Raw genomic sequence first — 12,679 nt, forward strand, 5'->3', positions numbered from 1 at the left:
CATGACTGGGTGTGATTAAAGGATTTTATTTGCATTAGGAAGGGTCTTTGAAGGTCAATCATTATTTTGATACCAACATAAGTTTCTAAAACTTTATAAAATCACTAAATAGTAAGCAGAGTGAATATGAAAATGCGTCATGACACTGAATGGGTTAAGGACTCCTTAAGATGAGACACTGAGAGAGAGAGAGAGAGAGAGAGAGAGAGAGAGAGAGAGAGAGAGAGAGAGAGAGAGAGAGAGAGAGAGAGAGAGAGAGAGAGAGAGAGAGAAAGGAAAAAAAATAAAAAATAGATGAAGACTCGTGCCATTACAAGGACAGAGGAGGGGATGGACAGACCCAGTTAGAGGAACTGCTCATTAGAGCAGGGTTCTCAACCTTTTAATCTTGTGTACCCTCGAAGTCCTTCAGTATTGATCACGTCTGTCGGTACCTTACCCACAATGCAGCGTCTGGAAGGGTAACAATAAATGCATGGTTTATTGACTTAGTTTATTAAGTTTAAATTGTGTTATATATGTGGAGCAGACAAAATTTTTAATTAATAATAGTATTTTTCTATGAGGTAGTGTCGATAGGAACTGGTACCTCACAGGGAGACACTATATGTAACTAACATGCAATACATTTACCAAAAGGGAACTATATCAGACAATTTTTGATCATTATGGTAATGAACTAGTGTTGCTTGCAGCTAGTTGCAACTTGTAACTAGTAACAGTGATAGATAAGTCACTGTGTGTGTGAATAACATATAAAATAATAAATCAGAACAAATATTATAGGTTTACAAGGTTGTGTGGCAACTGTAATCCAAGAGAGCTTTCTCTCAAGTGATATAACTCCAAGAGTTTCCTTGTTAATGTTGTTAACGTGTTCTGGTTCTAGTGAAGGACACATCCAGTCTAGCACACGTAGGCCACATTGTATACTACAAACAAATTTGCAGCAATTCAAAACTGAAGCATTTTGAGAAACCTGCCACATACCCCACAATTACTCTCATGTACCCTGGGGTACGTGTACCCCAGGTTGAGAACCCTAGTTATAAGCTGTGTCACTTTTCTAAACATTTCTCAACCTTGATTCCTTTAAAATGCTCCATCCAACACAAGGAAAGTCGTAGCAGACAAATTTCCAAACATCGAAAAATATCAATCCCTCCAGTAAAACTTTACCAATAACATTTTTCATTTCACTTTTCACTATTTATTGAAAATCCAGGAAATGTTACACGCAGCAAATCTTTCCTTCCGACGTTTCCTCTCAATACAATATACTTACACAGTTCGTAAGCTGTAACACTGATCCCTCTCTCCTAGTTGCGCTCTGTAGCTTTGAGACTTAATACACTTCTAGACCGCTTGGACACGTTCTTGAGATGAGGAAGATAAAAAGAATGTGCGACACGATAATACCTGACGGAAATCTTTGGGACTGCTTGGGACTACTCATATGTAGGTTGTGCCGCCGCCGGCACCCATGAAAAGACTTTCCCTTGCTTACCAGACTATTTATTTATTTATTTATGTTTTGCTCTCTCTCTCTCTCTCTCTCTCTCTCTCTCTCTCTCTCTCTCTCTCTCCGACACACACACACACACACACACACACACACACACACACACACACACCGCGTAGTGTAGTGCACATGGTTAGCATGCTCTGCTCACAACCGAGAGGGCCCAGGTTCGAGTCCCGGGAAGCGGCGAGCTAAATGGACAAGCTTCTTAAATGTATAGTCCCTGTTCAATTAGCAGTAAATAGGTACGGGATGTAACACGAGGGGTTGTGGCCTCGCTTTCCTGGTGTGTGGAAAGTGTGTTGTGGTCTCGGTCCTACCCGAAGATCGGTCTATGAGCTCTAAGCTCGCTCTGTAATGGGGAAGACTGGTTGGGTGACCAGCAGGCAACCGTGGTGGTGAATTACACACACACACTATGAAAAACAATTAATCGGTCCTGGTTGTAGTGAGCCGCTAGTCAAGTTTTCTGTACACTTCACTTTGAAAGATTTATCACTGTAATTCGAGAAATTAAGAGGTACAGTTATCGGCAATTGTTTAGACATGAACCACTGCACGGCATAACATAAATATTAATGTAAATGAATAAAAAAAAAAAGTTTACTTGAGCTTGGCAAGGTGTGACATTAAGATACGTAAAATAAGTTTATCATTGTTTAGCAAGGTTGTATAACGAGAAGGTAAATAAAAGAAGTAACTTTAGTTTAGCAAAGTGCAAAGTGAGTATAAATGTAAAAGTACAGTAGTTAGTACAGTAAAGAAGAGAAGATGAATAATGAATACAAAGAAAATAATCATCTTTAGTTTAACCATCTATAACGTGAAGATGTACCAGAAAAAAATACTCGTGTCATATTTAAGGCAGGTGTAGATCGACGATAGATAAAGGACGATTTACTTTAGCTTAGCAGTGGTCATGCTGCGTAGAGACTTGTCTGTACCGTGATTCGCACCCCACGGTCTCTCTCACCTCTAACTCCACACCAATTTGATTAAAACGTGAAGGTGAGACTTAACTCACAGATGCGCGGTGTCCTTGTTATGTAAGATGGTGGACGTAACACCAAGTTCGTAGTCTTTGCTTAATACTCTGCACGCATATGAAGCTATGCCATTTGTCAAGTGGTTTAAAGTTACCTACATGTCACCATGATACCCAGGTTCTAGGTGGTTATACTAATGATGAGCTTGGGTGCTCAGTGCTTAGAGCGCTGGCTTCACAAGCCAGATGACCGGGGTTCGATTCCCCGGCCGGGTGGAGATATTTGGGTGTGTCTCCTTTCACGTGTAGCCCCTGTTCACCTAGCAGTGAGTAGGTACGGAATGTAAATCGAGGAGTTGTGACCTTGTTGTCCCGGTGTGTGGTGTGTGCCTGGTCTCAGACCTATCCCAAGATCGGAAATAATGAGCTCTGAGCTCGTTCCGTAGGGTAACGTCTGGCTGTCTCGTCAGAGACTGCAGCAGATCAAACAGTGAATTACACACAAACAGACACACACAGACACAGACACACACAAACACACACAAACACGGACACACACAGACACACACACACACAAACACAGACACACACAAACACACACAGACACACACACACACACACACACACACACACACACACACACACACACACACACAGACACACACACACACACACACACACACACACACACACACACACACAAACAGACACACACACACACACACACACACACACACACACACACACACACACACACACACACACACACACACACACACACACACACACACACACACACAAACACAGACACACAGACACACACACACACACACACACACACACACACACACACACACACACACACACACACACACACACACACACACACACACAAACACAGACACACACACACACACACACACACACACACACACACACACACACACACACACACACACACACACACACACACACACACACACACACACACACACACACACACACACACACACACACACACACACACACACACACACACACACACACACACACACACACACACACACACACACACACACACACACACACACACACACACACACACACACACACACACACACACACACACACACACACACACACACACACACACACACACACACACACACACACACACACACACACACACACACAAACACACACACAAACACACACACACACAAACACAGACACACACACACAGAGACACAGACACACACAGCGACACAGACACACACAGCGACACAGACAAACACAGACACACACACACACACACACACACAGACACAGACACAGACACAGACACACACACACACACACACACAGACACAGACACACACAGACACAGACACACACACACAGACACACACAAACACAGACACACACACACACACACACACACACACACACACACACACACACACACACACACACACAGACACACACACACACACACACACACACACACACACACACACACACACACACACACACAGACACAGACACAGACACACACACACACACACACACACACACACACACACACACACACACACACACAGACAGACACACACACACATAGACACACACACACACACACACACACACACACACACACACACACACACACACACACACACACACACACACACACACACAGACACACACACACACACACACACACACACACACACACACACACACACACACACACACACACACACACACACACACACACACACACACACACACACACACACACACACACACACACACACACACACACACACACACACACACACACACACACACACACACACACACACACACACACACACACACACACACACACACACACACACACACACACACACACACACACACACACACACACACACACACACACACACACACACACACACACACACACACACACACACACACACACACACACACACACAACACAGACACACACACACACACACACACACACACACACACAGACACACACACACACACACACACACACACACACACACACACACAGACACACACACACACACACACACACACACACACACACACACACACACACACACACACACACACACACACACACACACACACACACACACACACACACACACACACACACATACACACACACACACACACACACACACACAGACACAGACACAGACACAGACAAACACACACACACACACAGACACAGACACACACACACACACACAGACACACACACACACACACACACACAGACACAGACACACACACACACACACACACACACACACACACAGACACAGACACACACACACACACACACACACACACACACACACACACACAGACACACACACACACACAGACACACACACACACACACACACACACACACACACACACACACACAGACACACACACACACACACACACACACACACACACAGACACACACACAGACACAGACACACACACACACACACACACACACACACACACACACACACACACACACACACACACACACACACACACACACGTGTCACGAGAATCATCAGCGTCACTTTAATGCCTTCCCTCCACACCTTGCTCAATTAATCCCGTGGTAGACGGACACGGCACGGGGACCAAAGACCAAAGGTATGCTGAATAGGTGAGGAGCGTGTTTGCCTACACACCACCTGTCTTTAGAGCTGAGGGCTAATAGTTGTAATCTGATCAAGGGCGGTAAAGGATAAAAAAAAATTTTGACGACGTAGGAATATTACAAACATTTGATTAAATAAATAGATATGGTCACGACATATCACACACCAAAGTTTTATTTACTTTAATTCATTATTTTATGAAAGCTCACAGAGGTGCCAGTCCTAAAAGAAAGGTCAAAATTATTATTCCAAATTTTATAGGTAAATGGACAAAAGTAATCCAGTGGCAACGCAGTGGGACGTGAAGGAAGGCAGAGGGGAGGAACTGGAGAGAAAGATAAAGAAATTTCGCAAGTATGACAGAGAGGAATCTTGGAATCTTCTAATGACGATAAGGATTATGATGATTAAAGTGTTGTGGTCTTTTACGGTCTTCCGTCTCCCTTCCCTCTGAGGAGAGCAACAACCTTTAATCTCGGCTGGTAGGGGTGACTGTCATACTCGTCAGGAAGTCAGGAGATCAGTATCCTCAACAGAGTACTGCACTCGTCCACCTGGATGGGCGGCGTGACAGGCTAAATTTGCGTGATGTGACTAGCATGATATTGAGGCTAACGTGCACCAGCCCCTCAGACCAGTAATTTTAAACTTTTTCTCCAGGCGCCTCCACTACTTTCAAATGACTAGTTAAAGTTGCACTGCTTCTAAGAGTGTTTTTACGGTTTTAATGATGGACTAACAAGATTTCTACAGTATTGAAATGGAAAACTGTCTTGAGAACCGTAGATACTTCACCCCGTAACCTCCGTGTGGCCAGGTGGCTCCGATCACGGTGTAGATATACAAGGTCTTCCATCCGCGCATCCATGGTCACGTGTCTGACTTATGTGGGCCCAGGGTCGGTGTGATGCAGCCTGCAGGGGCCCAGCAAGGATTCTAGGGCTCTGTATATTCCTTGGGGCCCAGTGAGCCAGTCAAACCCTGACCTCTGCCCGCGTCACATGCGCCCAAGCAACCGCGCGCCAAGTCATAATCTGACCTCACCATCTTGAGACCAATTTTTATTTTCTCTTTAGAATACTCAACAGTTGTGCTGTGCGTTGTTGCCATAATACAAAAAGAAAGACAAAACCATACCTAGATTGCACTTTTCCATACACTCATCTAACTCATCCAGAAAAGCTCAAAGTAGTTATTTTGGTTCATACGAACATTCTTAGGCAAAAACACTTATTTTCCAATACCATAGTAAGAAAAACAACCCCACACCATCAAAGAATGGGTGTTTTACTGTGTGTGTTGTGTAGTTAGTGTATTGGTTAGGTGAGCCATGCATGTGTAAAGTAAGGTTTTGAAACTGCGCGGCAACTCCGGTATCCTAAGTTTCATATATCTTTGCACAGTCTTTTCACTCACTCTAGACAGTAAAGAATGGTTCCTGGCCTTAAGTTCATTGGTGTGTATGCGATGGCTGCCCTCAAGCTGTCTTTGAATAATGTTCAGAGTTCTCTGGGTCACATTGCGCTTACCACCCTTCAGGCAGTGGCGAAGCGTCTCTTCCTCCCTCACGAAAAATTTTGGTCCAACGTTGAACAGTTCTGAGAGCTATGCCAGTGTTCGCGACAGTTTCTTGATTTGACTTATTCTCCCTCACAAAGACATACATTACTGAGATTTGGGTCTTACTAATTAGTTTTCTAGGTCCCATAATATGTAGTAACAGGGCAGAATGGTAAGCTCACGCATCCACACAAAGGAGCCGCGAGTGGGGATGAAAGAAAATTAAAATTCAAGCAAACTATAGCGACAGCCGAACGTTGACTGGGGTTCACGTGAAGTATATGCGCGGCCGAGACCAAAATAAGCCAAATGTATGGAAGACCTTGTATATCTGGACCGTGGCTCCGATGTCCTTCGCCGGGATTCGATTCCAGCTATGCAGGATGTGTTACTATGTACTCTGTAACTTAGTATATTCATGATTACCCTATGATCTTGTCGAATTTGTTATCTCTAATCTCTATCGACTAATATCTCTGTGGTACAGTGGAACCATGCGTGCTTTGGGGTCCTAGGGGTCTCCAAGCGCACGGGTTCGAATCCTGTCCACGGTCCGAGTGTAGGTTGGGCTTCCTCACACGGGGCAACGGTTTCCTAGCGGGTGGGCGTTGAGATAGGAGGTACCCCCAAAAGTATCCCCTTTAGCCCATAAACTCCCGTGGAAAAAAAAAAATAACGCTTGGAAAGAACTGTATAGCGATGCGGAGGAAACGCGGTCTATCTCGAGGAAGCACAATCTTGAAGTGTGGGTGCACGATGATTAATGCGGGAATCATTATAATTCGTCCTTTACATCATAAACATTAACTTTCAACAGTTGCATCTTCACAAGCTAGAGACATGCAGGAAATGGACCTGAACTTTATCCGAGGGACTGGATCGGGTGTGGGGAGCGTTGAACTTACTATATTGTTCAGAGACCGACAGAGAGACAGAAAGAGCGCTTTAGACTTGTCAGATGGCAAAAGTTAATGCAACGCGAGGGAGAGCCTGTCTGCTTTCCGTCAGTGTTATATTGGCGTATGATCTGTGTTTTGTCTGGTACTTAAGAGGTGAAGAAGGAATTATATTTGTGAATTATCACTTATTTAATTTATGTATCGTATATTTTTCCTTTATTTAAAGAACAGAGCTTAGAGATTCTTGTGGTGGGGTATGAATAGGAATCATGAATATGAAAATTTTTGTGTGTCGCTTTTTGCAGTCTTAGAAACTTTTCAGCCTATTTGTGTCATATTTACAGGGAGTCACATGTAGGTCTGACGGTCTCTTGGCCTTGCAACTTCAGTTTTTTCTCTTTTTTTATGTTCTTACGTTCTAGTAAGTTGCTAGAGGAAAGAGCAAACATAAGAGAAAAGGCAGCCGCAGAAAACATAAAAAGAGAATGGGAAGGAGAAGAAAAAAAGAAAAAAAAAAACAGCGAGAGTGACAGTGCAGTCCTTGGATTACACCACTATTCAAATCTTGCATAAAAACACAAGAAAGTGAGGCATACATCAAGATACCGCCAGTTTTTCTCGCCCCTCCAACTGCTTACTCTGTATCCTTATCCGTCCCTGTATGGAGTACTCTTCGCATGTTTGGGGGGGTTCCAGTCACACAGCTTTGCTTGATAGGGTGGAATCGAAAGCTCTTCGTCTCATCAACTCCCCTCCTCTGACTAACTGTCTTCAGTTTCTTTCTCATCGCCGAAATGTTGCATCCCTTTCTATATTTTATCGCTATTTTCATGGTAACTGTTCTACTGATCTTGCTAACTGCATGGCTCCCCTCTTCCTGCGGCCACGCTGCACAAGGCTTTCTTCTTCCTCTCATCCCTATTCTGTGCAACTCTCTAATGCAAGAGTTAACCAGTACGCTCAATCATTCATCCCTTTCACTGGTAAACTCTGGAACTCCCTCCCTGCATCTGTATTTCCGAATTCCTACAACTTGTCTTCTTTTAAGAGGGAGGTATCAAGGCATTTGCTCCCCTAATTCTGGCTGACGGTTTTGGCACTTTTTGCACTCTTTGGAGAGCCAGCGCTCAAGTGGGCTTTTTTCTAACTTTCTTTTTTTTGCCCTTGGCTGGCCCTCTTCCCTACGTAATAAAAAAAAAAAAGACATGTAGCACTCGTGAGAACAAATCTACCTAATTCCACCTATGATCCTTATCCATAAATTTGTTTAATCTTGTTCAAGCTCCTTATTGACTCAGCACTAACAATATGATTACTAAGTCACTTCATTCACAAGTCATCCTGTTTGAGAACCAGTTCCTCCCCATTTCTTTCCTAAATCTAAATTTCTCAAGCTTGAATTCCTTCTATCCTGGTTCTTTGCTCATGTCCAGTTTGTGATATAACCCCTATACCACTTAAATATTTCTATCAGGTTCCCTCTTAAACTATACGTTTGTCTAAGGAATGCAAACCTAATATCTTCAGTCTCGCTTCGTAGGGAATATCCGCTCATCCTCTGTATCCTTTTAGATATTCTTCTTTGCACGTCTACCATTTTTCCGGTTTAGATACTGTAATCAATTTTCACGGATCTTGTTATGCCGCCGCCTCTTTTCTTGGGTTGCATATAGTAACTTCTTTTGTCTGACCGTAACAAAACGCCTCGGTAAACTCTCATTCATTCAGGGAAAACAAGGAAGGGCCACAGGCGCAGCAGACGGTGCAGCGTGTTTCTTATCAATCAAACCTGTATTCACAAACAGTTAAACTAAACGGCGAAAGCGAGTTCTTCCTAAATGAGAGAGAGAGCGAGCAAGCGAAGACGGGGATGGAAACACAGTTGAATGTGACAATATTTTTCATTGCGGTATCCCACAAAACTACCATTTCCATAAGCGCGCAGTCACTTTCTTCAGGAGCCGCCACTTCCTATTTAACAGTGACGTGCAGATCGAAACCTAAAAATAGAGGCGGCGGTACAGCTTTCTTTGTGCTAATGTGTCCGCAAAGGTGCGTTCAGTGAGTGGTAATTCGTCGGGAAAATAATAATCTTCACTCCTTAAACTATAACAAAGTTGGATACCCCTTCTTGCAGCCTTCGATGTTTTTTTTTCTGTCTTTTTGTTGTCCTTGGCCAGAGCCCCGTCCGTCTTGCAAAAAAAAAAAGTAATTAAGTAAGAAGAGAGGGTAAGGGAAAATCGATGCACCCAAAAATGGTAGATAAATGCATGTTGATGCTTTGTGTGTGAGAAAAAAAATATAAAGTTACTATTCATTCAGATTTAGTGTCGCTTATGTTCTTGGAAAGTAAAAAAAATATCAATAACAATAACAACATAAAACTGCGAATCATCATATGGAAAATTTGTAAATAAGTGGATGTTGATGTTTTGTGTTTGAGAGAAATGTAAATTCGTTTAGTACCATTTATATTATGAGAGAAACAAGTACTTTGCACCAACAATACCAGTCTCGGTGAAGTCATGACCTGCCACCGTCACAATCTGCCACATCTAATCCACATGCGAGATTGAAAGAGTAACCTGAATCGAGAGAAGACATGAAAGAAGGTGTTAATTCGAGAGGGGAGACGATAAAATGAAGAAACCTAACTAGACGAAGGAAGGTATAAAAACAGTAATAAGATCATAAAACCAAAGGAAGATGCGAGATAAAATGCTAAGAACTGAGAGAAGACGATCAAAGTAACTACCATGAACCAAGTAGAGAAAGAAGCGTTTCTGAATATGGCTCTAAATACCAGAGAACCAAACAATTAAATAAACTATCATAAACCGAGCGGAGATAATGAACCAAGAGGAAGCGGCAGGAAAGCTAAAGGAGTGGCAGTAAAGGAAAAGTTGTTGGAGATCTACCTTGAGCCACGGACGGGAAAGATCAGAGAGGAGCTGCTGCCGTTGCCTTCGTCCACCTCCTGCAGACTGGCTTGCGTGAGCGGCGTGAACGAGTGAAGAAATGTTTTAGAGGCGCTCAGAGGTGGAGATTAGTAATGAAAGGAAAGGTGGAGGAGGCTTTGGAGATTAACAGGGAGAGGGGGAGGAGATAAAGAGTGGGAGGGGCAAAGTGAGAGGTGACTCAGATGCACACCGCCTCACACTCACTGGCACTGGGACCCTCTTCGACCTTCTCTTTGCATCGGCTTCCACTTTTGTGTAAATTTCTTGTTTTTGTTTATATTCTGTTTTTTTTATGCATCTTTTCTTTTTCTTCCAAATTTTGATCATATATTCTTTTTTTCAATTTCTTCAACTGATAATGTTTTATACGGTAATATATTTGTAATTATACTGTCTCTGATTTGTCTTCCTATATTTTGCGAGAAATGTTTGGTTTTGTCATGTCACTGTATTCCTCACAGTCTAATAGAAAGTGTTCAAGTGTTTCTGTTTCACTCTTTCTTTGAAATTGGTTTCTCCAATTTAGGGTTAATTTGTTCGTTCCATCTCTCATAATGAGCTTAGGGTGGATTCACACGTCACTATGCGACTGAAATTGCAAGTCAGTAGAGTTTCCGACTGAAAGAAACTAATAAAAAGATAACTATCAGTTATGCAGACTCACTTTGCTCTTTGCTTTGAATCTTAGATTTTTCACCTCGTACACCGTGGCGAACAGACCTCCTCCTGACTGCTCCTGTCTGCGACTGGGAAAAGAATGATACGTTGGTCTTGTTCAGTCGATTTGCGACTTTGTTAATGTTGTAACGTCATGGAAAAAGGTTTGAAAATGTGGTGTCCAGATCTAGAAAAGATGGAGTTTGTGAGGGAAGAGAGCACATCTGGGAACCTAAAAATGAATTATAAAACAAAAAAATAGCTTACGAAAATCGACGGTCCAAGAACTGTCCTCCTCTATGCAGGGTGTTGTTGGTGAGGATTGAATACTTGTGATGATTTGATTTGATCGTCACCGGAGGAAGACATTTTGTTGGGTAGCTGTTTGTTTGCGTTCACTTCCCGCCAACCAGGTAATTCTTCCCAGTAGCTATGTGTTCCAACTTGAAGGGCTCTGTCAATACTTCTAGCGACTTGCATTTTCAGTCGCGTATTAGCACGTGTGAATGAACCCCCCTTCAGAGCCTAAGGTGTTATCTATCCAGTTTTCTTCCTTCAATCTCGTCTTGTGTAAGTTGTGATGTGTAGTGTTGCTTTTGTCTGCATTTCATGTTTCCATTTAGTTGTGTCCTATTTCTGTATTTTGTCTGTTATATTGGTTTTTGATAATTTATTGATCTGAGTTAGGCTAATGTTCATGTTTTCTATATGTGCTTTAAGAGTCTACCGATTTGGCATTGCCATTTTCAGATTCTTTCATCAATATATTTGTTATTAGTTAATTTATATTTCCTTCAAAAATATTGCAAATAGTAATTTTTATTTTCATGTGTTTGGCATAACAGAAAAACTCTCCAATATATGTTCTCACGGCACTATTTTCTGTAGGTTGGGAACTGCAAAATAGTTCTATAGACTGAGATTTCAAGTCTCTGCAGCATGATTAGCTCTTCCACAGTATAATCTAATATTTCAGATACACATAACCAAGTTTATCATATCACCTCCGTAGTCATCCTCTTGTTGTATTTGTTTGGAATGTTGCTGCTTGCCTTGCTTGGGTTGTAATTCTAAGGAGCGACGACCAACTTTGATTGTGGCGTGCCTCGTAGTAGCCATGACTTACCGAAGTACACCCGGCTCAGCCAAAGACACTTAGTGAGTAATAGTAATCACTCTGTCGCGGACAGGAGCAGTCAGGAGGAGGTCTGTTCGCCACGGTGTACGAGTTAAAAAATCTAAGATTCAAAGCAAAGAGCAAAGAAGTGAGTCTGCATAACTGATAGTTATCTTTTTATTAGTTTATTTATTTTTCCATCGTCCTTTCCTTAGTGCTTCGAAATTTCTCTCAATCTCTGTCTCACGCTCAGTACTGATATCAGCCA

At 42.7% G+C, this 12,679-nt stretch overlaps 2 protein-coding genes across 5 annotated transcripts in view; one reads left to right on the forward strand and one right to left on the reverse strand.

The window, feature by feature from the left end:
- LOC123507152 (cytochrome P450 2U1-like) overlaps window positions 1–10,720 on the reverse strand; it is a 20,302-nt gene extending 9,582 nt beyond the window's left edge. Inside the window, exon 1 of the mRNA XM_045259797.1 lies at window positions 10,596–10,720. The gene's annotated coding sequence lies outside the window, so the exon portion shown is untranslated. The remainder of the gene's footprint in view (window positions 1–10,595) is intronic.
- The window catches only part of LOC123507154 (trafficking protein particle complex subunit 4-like), a 31,257-nt gene that overhangs the window by 2,035 nt on the left and 16,543 nt on the right, over window positions 1–12,679 (forward strand). The window lies entirely within an intron of this gene.

This window comes from Portunus trituberculatus, chromosome 21 (genome assembly GCF_017591435.1).
Source record: "Portunus trituberculatus isolate SZX2019 chromosome 21, ASM1759143v1, whole genome shotgun sequence".
In the NCBI taxonomy this organism is placed as follows: domain Eukaryota; kingdom Metazoa; phylum Arthropoda; class Malacostraca; order Decapoda; family Portunidae; genus Portunus; species Portunus trituberculatus.